Source organism: Dermacentor silvarum, chromosome 5, assembly GCF_013339745.2.
Source record: "Dermacentor silvarum isolate Dsil-2018 chromosome 5, BIME_Dsil_1.4, whole genome shotgun sequence".
In the NCBI taxonomy this organism is placed as follows: Eukaryota; Metazoa; Arthropoda; class Arachnida; order Ixodida; family Ixodidae; genus Dermacentor; species Dermacentor silvarum.
In genome coordinates this window covers 62,427,567-62,444,933 of record NC_051158.1, presented here as the reverse complement: position 1 = coordinate 62,444,933, position 17,367 = coordinate 62,427,567, and the positions used below count along the sequence as shown (strand labels likewise).

Below are 17,367 nucleotides of genomic sequence, written 5' to 3'. Positions count from 1 at the left end.
GGGATGGAAACAATTACCCTCCCGGGGTACCGAGCCATCTCCTCGTTAGCGGAGAACGGGCACGGCATCGCGACACTCATTGCAAAGAAGTGTGCCTGCCAGGAGCGCGATCTGCGCCTTGGCCACACCAAGCTGGAAGCGTCGCTCGTCGAGATCATACCCAACAGCTGGCTCAAGAACAGCGTCTACGTTATCAATGTGTACTGCTCTCCTAAGGACAACCGGCAGACCTTCTACCGCCTTACGACCAAGGCGTCGTCCAAGCCGAGAGAGACGCCGCTCGTTATGGCCGGTGATTTCAACGCGCCGCACGAAGCCTGGGGCTACGTGAGAAGCATTCCCAAAGGCTGCAAACTCATGCAGGCAGTAACTGACAGCTCCCTAGAACTGATCACCGACCCCCATTACCCCACGCGCATGGGAAACTCGATCTCGAGAGACACCACCCCGGACCTGGCCTTCGTCAAGAAAGCGCCGAGAGCAGAGTGGCATAACTTACAAGAGAACCTAGGCAGTGACCACTACATCGTGCAACTCTCCCTCCCGGTCTGCGCGACCCCACAGAGGGCCTTCAAAATAATGGACTGGGACGCCTTCCGCAAGAGAAGGAAGGACGACACGAAGAATACGAGACCTTCACGGACCTCGTAGTGAAGCTCAAGAAGGACGTGGCTGCAGTCACCACCGTCGAAACGGACCTCAAGCTCGACCGCATGGACGTTCGATTGGCGCACCTGGTCGAAGCAAAGAATTCCCTCACGGCCAGATGGAAGACGCAGAAGCTGAATCGAAACCTCCGGAAAAGGATCGCAGCCCTCAACCGCGAGATCGAATCGCACTGCCAGGAGCTCAGCCAGCAGCAATGGAACGAAGTCTGCGCGTCGGTCGACGGACAGATGCGCGCGGGAGGCAAGTAGAACCTCCTCAAGCAGTTACGGCGGCAAAGCGGACGAGGACCTCGACGCCCCCTTCTCTGTCTCGGAAATCAGAGCGGCCCTTCAAAGCCTCAACGGAAGATCGGCTCCCGGGCCAGATGGAATTTCGAACAGACTCCTCCGAAATCTGGACGACGGCTCGATCGAACTGCTCACCAAGGAAATCAACGAGGCCTGGGCGGCCGGCACCGTACCGGATGCCTGAAAAAAAGCCACAGTGATCCTAATTCCGAAGCTAGGCAAGACACTGGCCATAGACAGTCTGCGACCCATTTCGCTCAGGTCCTGCGCGGGCAAGGTGGCGGAGCATGTCATCCACAACGGAATAATGAGGTATGTCGAGGAACGACAGCTCCTCCCGCCGCCCCCGTAGCAGCGTCTGCGTAACAGGCGTTTGGTGTGTTGCGACACCACGTACCCGAGCACATGAGGGTTGGACCCTCTCGCGCTTAACCGTGCGTGGCTTAGCCGTGTCCGGGGAAAAGGGGATCCTGGGGGTTGAGCCGACGCCGGGTGTTTGGACCTTTACGGCCCCTCGGCGAAGGCAACACGCCCCTTTGGCCTCGGCTTCACGTAGACGGCACCCCCGGACTGACCCACCCGGGGAAAATCGGTAGTTGCCTTTTCCTGCACTTCTCTCTAATCTTCGTCTTTCTCTATTACTTTCAATCTTTCCTGTCCTCTCCTCGCTTCCTCTTACTTCCAATTTTTCCAGGCAGCAAGGATTAACCTGGTGTATTTTATCCAACCTTGTGTATTTTATCCAGCCTAATGCACCTTGTGTATTTTATCCAGCCCTATTGCCCAGTGTCGCGCGCTGGATACTGGGACGCTGGCAAGGCGCGGCATACTGGGAGGCGCTGGGCGCGGGGTACTGGTGCGAAATGCAGCTCTACAGCGAGAAATACGTGGTGCCTGGCTACCTTATATATTTTTTCGAATACAGAAAGAAACAGAGAACGTTGTAATACAATAAAAAAAGAAAAAAAAAGTTTAAAAATCCGCCAGGATTCCAATCTCCGCCCTACAGATCCCAATCCCAGTATCTTACCACTACGCTACGCCGATCTTTTTTTTTTCTTTAATGCATGGAAAATAAAGTGGAAGGTATATTACAGTGCGGACATAGCTACACACTTACAACTCGGGCAAACACACACATGCGTCCAACAAGTGCATCCAGCCAGGCGGAGGTTCCTGCACAGCGTACACACTTCTTATATAAGCTGCACTTTCTTGAAAGAATGATCATGTAGATCGCGGGCTTTCGGCATGGCGATCACACATTCTAGCTCTCCATAGGCTATACAAACCCCGTACTACGAACATGTCATAGGGAGGACCGCCAATAATCTTAAACGGTAGGAATCTAATTGCGTATGGAGTGATGTCAATGTCCTTTTTAAGCGTCCGTTGGAGAATGTCTCAGAAAAATATAGCATCTGTACAGTCATAAAACAGTGATCTATAGTTTCAGCACGTGGACACAGTCGACAGTTCGTGGACCATGGCACGAAGCAGCCCCTCGCGTTCAACCAGGTTTTAACAGGAAGTGTTTCCGTATGCAATTTAAAGAAAAATGTTTTAGCTCCAGGAGGTATACACATTTTACGGACCCGCCTAAGTACTTCCTGATAAGGCTGGTTTAAATAAGGTGCACGATACAAAGGATCTGGGAAAATCGAATACACCAGTGCAGCAGAAATTGCTTTTCGACTCGCAGTGAAAATGTACTCCAGGCTGAATCTAACTTTCAAGAAAAGGAATGAATCCACAACCTCCTTGAGAAAGCCCCAAGGAGCCTGTGTGACATCTTTGGCATCTGACGACACTACTATATCAAGAAGATAATGAGCTAATCGGAGCTGTAACATTTCACGCAAAAAAGGATGGTCACTGTCTCGAAAGAAAAACAGACGAGAAACAATTTGCCTGACGAAGAGATGGACTAATCCTAAACCACCTCGTTCAAGAGGGACGAACAGATTATCGCGCCGCATCGATTCGCAACTCGAGCTCCAAATAAATGTTGCAAATACGCGATGCAGTGCCTGAATACGAAGTCTTGAGCAGTGCAGTACTTGCAGCACATACATGAGACGGGAAACTAAAAACACGTTGCACACTTCTGCACGACTGAACATTGACAAATTCCGTCCTCGCCATGAATTCACTTTACTTTGTATTTTCCCTACTTCCCCCGACCAATGATTGTTGCTATTTCTATACTGTGAGAGAGGTACACCTAAATAGCACAGATCATTTTCCATTGAATGCCTGCGTAATGTGATGGCATTGTCGCCCATAGTCCAAACCAAAAACCTGAACTTTTTTCAAAGTTAATGCTAGCATCAGAAGCCGCACAAAATTCTTCTGTAATTGCGAGAGCAGTCTTTACACACTTTTTATCAGTACAAACGAAGGCCACGTTGTCTGCATATGGAAGAACCCGAATCTCACTCGACGGCAGTTTAAACCCTTAAACCCTTTCAGGATGCTCATAAAAAGTGGCTCCAAATACAGGCAAAAGTGAAGCGGTGACAAAGGGCATCCTTGTATTACTGATGATAAAAGCCTAATCGGATCGGAGAGAGAACCATTCACTATCAACCTCGTTGAGCCATTAGCATAACATATTTGGACACCTTTAAGGAGCTGGGATCCGATATTTACATGCTCCCGTACACTAAACAGGAACGAGAGATTCACCCTGTCGAACGCCTTAGCCAGATCTAGCTGTGCCATTGCTACCTGTCCAATCCCCTCGGCTACACACTCAAGCACAGATCTCGCAACATGAATGTTGGTCTGAATGGACCGACCTCTGATGCCACAGGTTTGATGATCACCTACCACAGATCTTATCACGACTTGTGAACGGTTAGCTAATACTTTTGCAAAAATTTTATAATCCACATTGCATAAGGAAATAGGCCGGTATCCGTCCACTTTTTGCAATTTAGTTTCATCATTGCTTTTGGCTATGAGTACAGTGTGCCCTTCGTACATTGTGGCAGGTAGGTACCCTACCTCCAAGGCTTCACGGTACACCTGAAGTAATAATGGGGACAAGAGGGAACGAAAACACTGGTAAAATTCGGCAGTAAGGCCATCCGGGCCAGGCGTCTTGCCTGTGGCTAATGAATCTATGTATGCAGTTATCTCAATAATATCAATGTCATCGTTTGTATAATCATAATCGTCCTGATTTAACTGAGGCAGCAGGGATACACATTTGGTGGCAGACACAGATATATCCAATGGCTTATGGCTTCGAAATAATTTTTGGTAATGTTCAAAAAACGCTTGAGTTATGAGGGTCGGCTCATTAACAACGATTCCACCATAGTCTATTTCTAGGATTTGTTTAGACAGCGCATGTCGGCGCTCATCACTTAGGGACCTACTGCATGGCTGTTCTTCCAGAAAACGCTGCGCTCGCGCACGCACTAGTGCACCTCTGTATTTTCTGTGTACAAAGCCTGTAACTGCGCCTTGGTGTTATGAATATCATCAATATATTCACCCGGATGTAGACATTCATGTTCATGTAATTCCTTCAGAAGTCTATACAATTCTTTGTAGTTATTCTTTTCTTCAAAGGCCAATATTGATGATTCTTCGATAGCTATCATTTTAATTTCCTTTTTGATTGATTCCCAAACAGCAAAAAGAGGCAAGTCCTTGCGGCATGACAGATGAGCTATAAGCTCAGTAACACGCTTTAGGAAGCAATCGTGCGAAAGGAGTTGGTTATTAAATTTCCACAACTCCGAGCACATACGCCGGCTTTGGTATCGACGGCTACCAAAAGATGCTGAGACTAGGCAATGGTCAATGAAGAACACAAGGTGCACAGTGTAACCATGAATAAGTGATAGGGAGCTAAGCGAAACGTAAATTCGATCAAGCCTTGCATGCGAGATACCTTGGAAATGCGTGTAGCGACACTCCGCTTTTTCATGTTCCCCAATGTCCACAAGCTGATAATCACACATCAGGCGTTGCAACACATCACTATTTGGATCACGTCTCAGCCTCAATGACGCACGATCTTGCACATTATATACACAATTGAAGTCCCCAAAAAGGACCAATGCACGATCAGTAGACAAATGATGTTCTAGAGATAAAAAGAAACACTCTCGTTCACGTAGCTTGTTCGGGGCATAAACACACACAAATCTAACGCTAATACCACTGATATCAATATCACACCATATCTGTAAACAAATGCAGCACATCACAGTGTAAATGTCTTCTAACGACTAACATACAACCTAGGAAACTCCTATTGCATGGCTTACACAAACATTATAGTCAGATAGAAATGGAGTTAGAGCTACTTCTGTGTTTTCATCGGATTCAATCTTTGTTTCTTGGATAGCAGCAATATCTAATTTCCTATTGCGTAGCAAGCGAAGGAGTTGAACTTGCCGTCGCTTACTGCGTAAGCCACGGACAATTAAAGTACCAAAGTGGAAGGGAAGAGCGCCCGCCATGATTACCTATGTTGGTGCAGCGTTCACACGCTGCTCTAGGGGTGCATCACTCCCGTCTTGAGGAGGTGATGCACGGGCGACCTTTTGCTGCACTTCAACACAAGAGACATCTGTGGGTGTAGGCGTTCCTCGGAGCGGTTTTGTCAACTTTGACACTTTGGGAACCCGGGCCTCCTTTCCCACGGACGATGGGTTGTCAGCTGGTGCTGGACGCTTCTTAGTAGCCTCACACATCAATCCAGATTACACTGATGGCGGGCGGTCTTGAACTGGTGGCAATTCTGCCCATGACATAGTTGGTTCGTCGTCAGGCAACTTAGTATCCTCTACAGCGGCAGGCTTCGGGCTAAGGCTATCGTCAGCCGATGAAATCTTTGTCTCTTCCTGTCGATGAGCTTCAGCGGGTGTTTCACCGGTCGCATCCACAACCTCGCTCACATCCATTAGATGATCGGTGATGGTCTCATCCTCAGCTGGTCTGTTTCCACGAAGCTTGTCAGCGTAGGTTCCGATGCATGCATATGCAATGTGACCGTAGCGGTGACATTTATTGCAGCGTGGTGTCCTACATTGTCGCCGGATATGCCCGACTCTGTTGCACCGTAGGCAAAGTGGTGGTCGGCCAGGAACCAAGATGAGGCACTGGTGTCCGTATATGCTCAATAGGTGAGGCAGATTACTGGCAGAGACTCCGTCCTTCAGTGTAAACGCCACGTCGCGATTAGTCATTTGCCAGCCCTCCATGCCGTCACACCGCCACATTTCGCTCGTGATAGACAGAAATGTTCCATAAGGTTCTAGCGCTTCAACAATCCGTCTCTGTTCGAGGTGTGGGGGAAGCCAACGAAGCTTAATCTTGATATTTTTGCATTCTGGGTCTATGACAAGGCACTTGAGGCCCTTCACCAGCAGCTAGCCTTTGTCGACAAGTTTCTGTTTCGCGATGCTATTAACGCATGTTACTAGCCACAAATGGCTCACCTGGTACTGTCCAGCACCGAGGATATCAGCTGCATTCAGAACTGAAAGGAGTGTATCGCGAAAGTCCGGGGCCTGATATAGCCGCCCTGCCAGGTGAGCATGCAGGAAAACTGAGTTGAGAACGGTATTGCCAGTTGGTAGACGAGGGAGAACGACCTTATAATTACCGTAATCAGTAGTTGACGGGGGGTGGAATCCTCGGCCAAGGGCCGATGCGCTGCTTCCAGCAGAGCTCATCGCAGACGGGGCCGTTCGAACCGGCTTCTTCTTCTACGCTACGCCGATCCGTGATGGCCTCTTCAAATTTTGCCATGTCAACGCGCAGACACATTTGTCGCTTTGCGCAGACGTCTCGCACAGACATGGTAGATGCGATATCGCCTTCAACTAAAACGTACGCCTCTATCAAAACGAAACGTTGTTGTCCGTATTGCATAGTATGCCTGGAAGTGCTGCAACACTGATTTGCTTTTGCGATTGGTATATTAACAACGAAAAAAGCCTTAAATGAACCGCCGACCCGGAATGTACGGGCCGATACTGCCAATTTTGACATCCGTTTCTTATTCTTCGCGCAAAGGTAATGCAACATTTCCATAGCTCGACAATGCTTTTCAATCAACACGTATGTTTAGGCACATATCTCCGTAAGAGAAACGGTCGGTTAATGCGGCTGACAGCCTTCGGCGACAGCACATATAGGTATGTTTATAACGTCATATCGGCGCTCATCGCTTGTTATGCTGACACTGTACACGCGAAAGAACGGTCTGTTTGAAAACACCGATGAGAAAGGTGAACTACAGAGTGATTTATCCTCGTTAGACTTGTTGATTCCTCAGCCCAGACGGGCCGATAGAGTGTAGACGAACTCGGCGGGCACGTACAGTAGGCTTAACCTTCGGTTGAAGCGAACGATCTCGGTGTGGGTACCAGGCGGATGCGCCAATGTTTGTGATTCAGAACCTTTTAACTATTATTTTTAGTACAGCGGGGAAAGTGGAAGCGCACGAATCATCGTAGCTTTGTTGTCGGTGCGATAATATCAATCAGCGGCAGGCTTTCTGAGGTCCGTTCGAACGCGGCGGAACGGCTGCTCGGTTTTGTGTCGACTGTACAACACTGCGACAACTCGCAGTCATCCATTGCGTACAAACTACTAGAAAACGAGGCGTTATCTGCGTTTGCGTAATTTCGTTCACGAATACAGCTATCCGCACAGTCAAAAGGGAAATGTACAAAGCGAAAGTGATCTCAAGTGTCGCGTATGCATGGGCTAGCATCACGCACCTTTCTTCCTAGCTGCAGCACCGCCGACATGAAATAGACATTTATGATCCCAACTTATAGCGCTATATTTAGGACAGGAGTCTGTTTTTTGGACAGGAGATGCCCATAAAATTGTATCTGTAAAGGTGTTTATTGCACGCAAGCGTTAGGGCTGACCGTCCGATCAGTTCAGGGAACCGCGAGCGCGAGCGGCGTAGTCCGAGCGATGCGCTGGAGAGACTGACCCACTAGACAGCTCTGGTAAAGATCCCCACTGCATCGTCCCTCTTCTTCACTACAATTACCCCGGGGACGAAAAAGGGAGCCGTCCGGCGACCTAACAGTTCGTCACTATTAGGGGATCATAATACGGCTTGAGGCGCTCGACGTTGACAATGTCGCGTCCGCGACGGCACATGTCGGAAGATGGTTCAACGGGCTCAATCACATAGTTGACGGGTGATACACGCTCGACGATGTGGTAGGGACCTTCATACTTAGGCATTAACTTGGAAGACAGACGAGGTGCCGCGGAAGGAATTGAGAGCCACACAAGCGCTCCAGGAAGAAAGGTGGGTGCAGAGGTGGTGTCACCGCGAGTGTTCTTCTGGCGCTCTTGGTCATTGGAGGTAAAAGCCCGGGCGAGGTCGCGGCACTCTTCGGCATGTCTCACCGTATCAGAAATGGGCGCACATTCAGATGCGTCGGGCCGGTATGGTAGCATTGTGTCGATGGTGTGCGATGGGTGCCGGTCATACAATAAGAAATATGGCGAAAAACCAGTAGTGCTCTGCGTAGCGGTATTGTACACGTAGGTGACGAAGGGCAGAATGGAGTCCCAGTTTGTGTGGTCGGAGGAGACGTACAATGAGAGCATGTCGCCGAGCGTACGGTTGAACCGTTCCGTGAGTCCATTGGTTTGAGGATGGTACGCTGTTGTTGTGCGATGAACAACGTGGCACGCTTTGAGAATAGCTTCAACTACTTCGGAGAGGAAGACACGTCCGCGGTCACTGAGCAGCTCCTGGGGTGGCCCATGACGTAGGATGAATCGACGAAGCAGGAAGGAGGCAACGTCACACGCTGTAGCTGCCGGAAGCGCCGCAGTTTCATCGTATCGCGTAAGGTGGTCAACCGCCACAATGGCCCAGCGGTTTCCAGCCGATGCCATGGGAAGGGGCCTGTACAAATCTATACCGACGTGCCCAAAGGGCCGGGTGGGGCAAGGTAAAGGTTGCAGCCCAGCTGGAGAGAGGCGAGGTGAAGATTTCCGGTGCTGGCAATCGGGACAAGAGCGTACGAACTTTTGAACGTAGCTGTACATCCCTCGCCAGTAGTACCGCTGTTGAAGGCGCTGCTAAGTCTTGAAAACACCAGAGTGGGCACACTGCGGATCGGCGTGGAAAGCTGCGCATATTTCGGAACGCAGGCTGCGAGGCACTACTAACAACCACTGGCGGCCGTCGTAGCTGTAATTGCGCCGGTGAAGCAGGTCGTCGCGAATGGCGAAATGGTGAGCTTGACGGCGCAACGCGCGGGTTGTAGACCTGGTCGATGGAACAGAGAGCCAGCCTATAAGCGACGCAATCCAGGGGTCCTTGCGCTGCTCGTAAGCGATGGTGCGAAGGTCGATGGAAGACACAGTCAACTGAGATATATTGTTGTCAGCCAAGGGAGAGCGCGAGAGGGCAACGGCGTCCGAGTGCTGTCGTCCGCTGCGGTAGAGTACGCGGATGTCGTAGTCTTGCGGGCGAAGCGCCCAACGTGCAAGACGACCGGACGGATCTTTCAATGACGCCAGCCAACATAGTGCGTGGTGGTCCGTGATGACGTCAAATGGGCGGCCATACAAATATGGCCGGAACTTAGTAAGAGCCCAGATGATCGCGAGACATTCTTTTTCTGTCACGGTGTAATTTTTCTCGGCTTTCGTAAGCGTTCGGCTGGCATAAGCGACGACATACTCAGGCAACCCTTGCTTGCGTTGCGCGAGGACAGCGCCAAGGCCAACACCGCTGGCATCTGTGTGGACCTCTGTAGGGGCCGTCGGGTCGTAGTGGCGCAAAATTGGGGGGGGGGGAAGTCAGCAAACGACGAAGACTCGTGAACGCCTCGTCGCACTCTGATGACCCCGAGGTGAGGAGCCCGTTGCTCTCTAGGAGCTTCGTCAGGGGCGATATGATGGCGGCGCAATTCCGAATGAAGCGTCTGAAGTATGAGCATAGACCGATAAAACTGCGCAATTCTTTGATGGACGTTGGCTTGGGGAATTCGGCAACAGCGCGAAGTTTGTCGTGGTCGGGAAGAATTCCGTCCTTGGATACGACATAGCCAAGTATCGTGAGTTTCCGTGCAGCAAATCGGTACTTATTTATGTTTAATTGTAGGCCGGCGTTCGATAAACACGTCAAAACACGCCGGTGGCGTTCGAGGTGCGTGGGGAAGTCGGGCGCGGAAACTACAATGTCGTTAAGATAGCACAAACATGTGTGCCACTTTAAGCCTCGCAGAACTGTGTCCATCATGCGCTCGAATGTCGCGGGCGCATTACAGAGTCCAAAGGACATGACGTTAAACTCGTACAAGCCGTCGGGCGTGATAAAGGCTGTTTTCGGTCGATCGACTGCTTCCATAGGCACTTGCCAATACCCGGAGCGCAAATCCAGAGATGAAAAGAACTCGGCTCCTTGCAGGCAGTCAATTGCGTCGTCTATGCGTGGCAGGGGATAGACGTCCTTGCGAGTGATCTTGTTCAGCCTGCGATAATCGACGCAAAACCTTACGGAGCCGTCCTTCTTTGTAACAAGTACGACAGGAGAAGCCCATGGACTTTTCGAAGGTCGAATTACTTCGCGCCGAAGCATGTCGTCGACTTGCTCGGTAATCACACGACGTTCGCTGGCAGAAACGCGATACGGGCGTTGTCGCTATGGTGGGTGAGAGCCAGTGTCGATGTGGTGCGTTACAGTTAAAGTCCGACCCAAGGAAGCTTGCGCCACGTCGAAAGACGAACAAAATTCTTCCAAGAGGGACAGCAGCTGGGAACGCTGGGCCGCTGTAAGGGTTCCAGCGATGGAAGAACCAAAGACGTCTCTGGGCAATGCGTCAGATGTAGAAACAGCACTGAGCGTACGGTAGGTGGCGCAATTCGGGTAGTCGGGCACGTCGATAACTTGCACGTCGTCGATGGCTTCCACGGTACCAACACAATCTCCTCGGAGCAGCATGACAGGGTATGGGCACGGGTTGCAAACGAAAATTGCGCTAGTGCCCTTGGTGATGTCCACGGTCGCAAACGGTAGCAAGAGGCCCTTCCGTGCGAGGAAACGGCCAGACGGCGAAAGTAATGCAATGGCGTCCGAGAGGCCACTGCAGCGCATGGGCACGATCATTGAGGCGTTGGGAACAACCGGAGTGTCGGCTACAACGATTAGTTTCCTGGAAAGCGGCGGAGCGTCAGTGGGCGTCAAATCTAGCAGCGGCGATAGTTCTATTTCGGCCTGTGCGCAATCGATAACGGCATTGTGGCGCGAGAGAAAATCCCAGCCGAGGATGACATCGTGAGAGCAGGAGGAAAGGATGAAAAATTCTATGGCGTAGACAACGTCCTGAACTTCTACACGAGCAGTGCAAGACGCCAAGGGTCGAATATGCTGAGCACTGGCTGTGGGAAGGGATAGTCCGGACAGGGGCGTCGTGACTGTACGAAGTAAGCGGCAAAGTGTAGCGTCCATAACACATACGGCTGCTCCTGTGTCCACTAGTGCAGACGCGCGGACACCGTCGACAAACACGTCTATCACATTTAATGGGCTGCAATGAGGACTTGTGCACTTCGACGTTGACGCAGCCCTTGCCTCTTGGACTGCGACTGTTAGTTTCCCTCATCCCGAGTGACGGTATGAGGCCGCATCGGCGATAACGAGCGCCGGCATGGAGATGTGGAACGGCGGGTGTTCGGCGGCGGGCGGTGGTGGGTCGTAAGATGGACGAGGCGAACGGTTTGGAATGGATGATGCGACGCTGGGCGGCTGCACACGATTACAGAAACGAGCCACGTGACCGGCGTAGCCGCAGGCAAAGCATATAGGCCGGTTGTCAGATGTACGCCACCGGTTCGCTGTGGCTGGTCCCGCCCACGTCGGAGCACGCCCTGTATGGAGCGGCTGGTGATATGACTGTATAGCGGGCTGCACTGGCGACCTAGCCATGACGTCGGCATAAGTGAGGGGCACAGGCGCAGAGAGTGGGTGGGGCCTCGCGACGACTTCAGCGTAGCTGAGCGGTGCTGGTGCCAGAGACTGTTGGGGTAGAGCCACGACCTCGGTGTAGCTCAGTGGCACAGGCGCAGGAACATGGTGGCGTTGGATGGGCAATACGTCGGCGATTTCTTGTTCGATGGCACGGCGGAGCGGAGGCACGACAGTCGAAGCGGGCTGTGGCACATTCGGCGGCTGAGCGAAGCGTACCAAGGAGAGTTGGCGCGCTACTTCCTCCCGAATGAATGCCTTCATTTCCGCAAGCAGTGCGGTCTGGTCGAAGGTGGTAGCCAGACCAGCGATGTGTTCGTCGCGTGAGGAAGACCGACGAGTCAATGAGCGCTGCCTACGTAGCTCCTCGTAACTTTGGCATAACATAACAATCTCTGTAACGGATTGGGGGTTCTTGGCGAGCAGCATGTTGAAAGCGGCGTCCTCGATTCCCTTCATAACGTTTCTGATTTTCTCTGATTCCGACATCGTCGCGTCCACGCGCTTACACAAGTCCAGGATATCTTCGATATAGCTAGTGAAGGACTCTCCTGGCTGTTGGGCTCGTTCTCGCAAGCGGGATTCTGCCCGCACCTTGCGCGCAGCAGGACGACCAAACGCAGCTATTAACGAGGTCCTGAACGCGGACCATGTAGGAATTTCCGTCTCGTGGTTGTTGTACCAGAGGCTGGCCACGCCGGCGATGTAAAAGAGCACGTTGCTTAGTTTCGCGGCATCGTCCCATTTATTGACGACGCTTACTCGCTCGTACGCGGACAGCCAGTCCTCCACATCGTTGTCGTCTGTGCCGCTGAAAACAGGAGGATCCTTGTGGCGAGGTAGACCAGAGCACACGACGGAGGGTGTAGGAGGCGTCTGCTGGGTCGTCGGCTGAGATGCGTCCTGATACATGGTTGAAGAGAGGGTACGGGATTGAAGCTCCAGGATGCGTTCGAGCGTGGCACTCTCCACCACTTGTAAAGGCGTTTATTGCACGCAAGCGTTAGGGCTGACCGTCCGATCAGTTCAGGGAACCGCGAGCGCGAGCGGCGTAGTCCGAGCGATGCGCTGGAGAGACTGACCCACTAGACAGCGCTGGTAAAGATGCCCCACTGCATCGTCCCTCTTCTTCACTACATATCAAGCATTTAATATTCAACAGCGCCTATGCTCCGGCAGTGCGGCACAAACGAAACCAGCGCAGTCTCCAGTGCGAGCCAGCGAACTCCAGCGCGTGCACAGCGCACACCAGTGCGCCCCAGCGTCATAGCAGTGAAACCAGCGTCTCGCCCAGTGTGACCCAGCACTTCTCCAGCGATCTCACCAGTGTTGCAGTGACTCCCAGTGACTCCCAGCGTGCGCCATCGTCCCCAGTGCCACCCAGTGTCAAAAAACGCGCTGGTTTCACACTGGAAGGCACTGGAAGACGCTGGTTTTTGCAATAGGGCAACCTCGATGACATTAAAGAACTATTTACAAAAATACAATCCAAAGGTGCTGTGTGTTCAGGAGACACATCTTAAACCTACACAAGCAAACTTTCTTCAGCAATACACCATTTTCCGCAAAAACCGGGACGATGCTGCTACATCGTCAGGCGGTGTAGCTATAATTGCCGACAGAGGCGTTGCATGTCGGAAACTGCAACTCCAAACTCCTCTTGAAGCAGTTGCTATCGAAGCAGTGCTATTCAATAAACTAGTTACTATCGCGTCTATATGCATCCCCCCAAGTTATAAACTCTCTAGAACAACATTTAAAACCTTTATTGATGATCTCCATCACCCTTACATAGTCGTTGGTGAACTAAACGCACATAGTACACTGTGGGGCGACTCTCGCTGTGATGCGAGAGGACGACTAATAGAAAACTTCCTACTCTCTTCAAGTGCCTGCCTGCTTAACACAAAAGAACCAACATTCTACAGCCCTACACACAAAACATTTTCTTCCATAGACTTAAGCTTAGTGTCCAGTACAATTGTGCCATATCTGAAGTGGGATGTGAATAATAACCCTTATGGAAGTGATCACTTCCCCATCGTACTATACCTTACCAAACAATCTGAGTTCTCTACACACGTTCCTCGATGGAAAGTCGACTCAGCTGACTGGACGTGGTTTCGTGAAGAAACACATTTGCCCTGGGACGATGTTCGTTCACTTGATATTGACGCTGCAGTAGCATACTTTACAGCGTTTATTATTGATGCTGCATCAGTATGTATACCAAAGTTGCTTACGCAGCTTTGGGACCGTCTTTTTCAGGGTCCGGGGCACTAAATGCGCATACAAGTATTTTTACAGCGGAAGCAGACGCAATCCTTTCAGCAGTAGAGCACTGCACGGGCCGATTTTTCTAGCCCGGGCCCGGCCCGGGCCCGTTTTTACATTGGGCGGCACGCCCGAACCCGATCAAAACTTTTATGGCGAGACCCGGGCCCGGCCCGGGCCCGGAAATAATCTACGTTACCCGCCCGGCCCGGCCCGCCACCCCTTTACCTTAAGCCCAAGCCCGGCCCGAGCGCGGCCCGAGACCCAAAAATGCATGTTTTTCAGAGTTGAGACGCCCGAGAATAACTCGCAGAAAGCCCGGGCCCGGCCCGGGCCCGCGTCGAAAAACCCGAGCCCGGCCCGGGCCTGGGTCAAAAAGCACACGCCGTGTCCGAGCCCGGCCCGAGCCCGTGAAAAAGTTGCTCTACCCGGCCCGGCCCGGCCCGCGGGCCGGGCCGGCCCCGGGCTTTCGGGTAAGCGCGAGCCCGTGCAGTGCTCTATTCAGCAGTCAAACACATAAAACAAATGAATATTACAAAAGCAATTGTGTTCACAGACTCATTGAGCGTCGTTAGAGCTCTAATGAGTCTACGAAAACACAAGAATTCAATTTATAACGAACTGTACAGCTTGCTATGCTCAGCTTACAAGGACAACCAAGTAATCATAATATGCTGGGTACCTGGTCATAGAGGCATTAAAGGCAACGTAGCTGCAGACGAAAGTGCCACTTCAGTAGTTTTTGAAAATACAAACACAAACATAGCCATCCCTTCCACTGACCTAAAAATCTTCTTGCGCCATGAATTACGAAAATATTGGCAAAGGCAGTGGGATAACCAAGTGCCAAATAAGCTACATGTAACCAAGCCAAGAATTGGGAAATGGATACCTCAGAAAACAACAAGATGCAAGGAAGTGCTTCTTTGCAGGTTAAGGATAGGACATACCTATGGAACACACTCGTATCTCCTTACAGGAAGTGATCCACCGATATGTGATAGGTGTGGCGGCATACTTACAGTTCTCCATGTTCTTATCCAGTGCCCTGAAATAGAAGCTCAGCGTAAAAAGTACTTCTATCCCGCGTATCGTGATCACATTCCTCTTCACCCAGCATTCTTTCTTAGCCATGAGCCGCTTTTGATTTTAATGCCCTCTTAAAGTCTTTAGCAGATGTAAACACAATACATATCATCTGGCCAGGGTATCTGTAGCACAGCCTGGACTTGCAGGCTGCAGCTGCAGTTCAAAATTATTTTAGAGCACGCGCCTCTCAGCCCTTGATTTCAAGGACCTCCTGAGGCAATAGTGCTATTGCATATATTATGTCACTGTCTTGTAGCGAACTTTCCCGCTCATAGCTCACATCATTAGTCTTTGTCATTATTTTAACACTCCTATATTTGACACAATATATAGCGACTTGTTTTAGGCCTCTTTACTGCCACCTTTTATCTACCATTTGCTACCCAATGGCCACTCCATCCATAATACATTCAGAACTCATCACCATATGTCATGGCGCTCTTTGGCCATAGCTGGCACTTGCGCCATTAAACACTACACATTATCATCAGCTCCTCCCGCCGAACATGGTCGGTTTCAGACCCTCGCTGTCCACTCAAGAGGTTATGCTACTGATCAAGAGGCAGATAGTCGACGTCGTCACGAGAGACGTCCGAGGCATCTTGGCGCTGGATCGCGAAGGCTTTCGACAAGGTCAAACACAAGCACGTCCTCGACTCTGTGTCGAGATTGAACCTCGGCGAACGCTTTCACGCGTACGTCAGCTCTTTCCTTAGGGATCGTAAGGCCACGATGAAATTGGGGAGATCAAGTCGGACGGATACGCGCTGGGAGCCCGCGGCACGCCTCAGGGTGCGGTGCTATCCCCACTGCTCTTCAACATCGCCATAAGAGACCGACTCGACCGAATCGGGGGCGTCAATCTCAATCACGCTCTCTACGCGAACGAGATCACCATCTGGTGCGGCGGTGGGCCGGATGCAGCGGTGAGCAGGCTCTGCAAGAGGCCCTGGACGTAACGGAAGAATTCCTCGAGGGCACGGGACTGGTCCTCTCACCGACCAAGTCGGAGCTCTTGCTTTATCGGCCTGACAGAAAGGGCCGCAAGCTCGGCACACCACTGGATCAAGTACCCATCCATCTCACAACGAAGACGGGTCAGCGCATCCCGAGGGTTGATTATCTCAGGGTGCTCGGACTGGTCATCAACGCTAAGGGCAGCAACGTGTAAACGATGGCGCGCCTGAGGGCAAACACGGAGAACATGCTCAGCCACGTTTCACGAGTGACGAGTCGGAGGAGTGGCATCAGCGAAGCCAACCTCCAGAGGATCTACTACGCCTTCCTCATGAGCCATATCAACTACGTGGCTTCCGCACTAAATTGGTCGCGGTCTGAGGACAACAAGATTGACGCACTCATCAGGAAGAGCATTAAACGAGTGCTCGGTATCCCTGTGACGACCAGCACGGATAAGCTGCTGCAGCTCGGGGTCCACAACACCCTGAGCGAAATCGTAGGAGCACAGAAAACGGCACAGATTTTTCGCCTGTCTGCCACCAAGTCCGGCCGCCGAATACTCGAGATGGTGGGCCTCACCACCATGGCCGCAGAGTCGTGCGCCGACTCTCTCCATTAGGGAGAAAGGGACGCCTTTCGAGTCTCCACATTCCCGAGGAACGTTTACCCACAACACAACGAGGCCAGGCGAGCAGCCAGGGCCCGAGCACTCATCAAGACTGCCCTGCAGAACCCAGAGCTCGCGTCCTTTGTCGACGCGCCGCAGTATCCCAGATCAAACTCGTACGCGGCCACGGTGGTTGATCCCCAGGGCAAAATCCTGAATGCAGCGTCCATCCAACATTCGACGGCGCCCGTCGCAGAGCAAGTCGCAGTGGCGCTGGCTGTGTGCGATCCTGGGCGCACCCAGATCTTCACGGACTCCAGGTCAGCGGCAATGCCGTTTCTCGCCGGCTCGGTCTCGGCCGAGGCTGCGGCGGTGCTTAGGACCCGCAAGCCAGGCACGGTCCGTCACGTCATCACTTGGTTCCCGGCTCACATGGGCCGGAACGTCTCTCCCGGCTCGATCAACCCCAATGAGCTGGCCCACGACCAGGCGCGAGGTCT

General features: G+C 51.8%; 1 protein-coding gene across 3 annotated transcripts in view; it reads left to right on the top strand.

Moving 5' to 3' along the window:
* The window catches only part of LOC125945648 (uncharacterized), a 126,777-nt gene that overhangs the window by 88,459 nt on the left and 20,951 nt on the right, over positions 1–17,367 (top strand). The window lies entirely within an intron of this gene.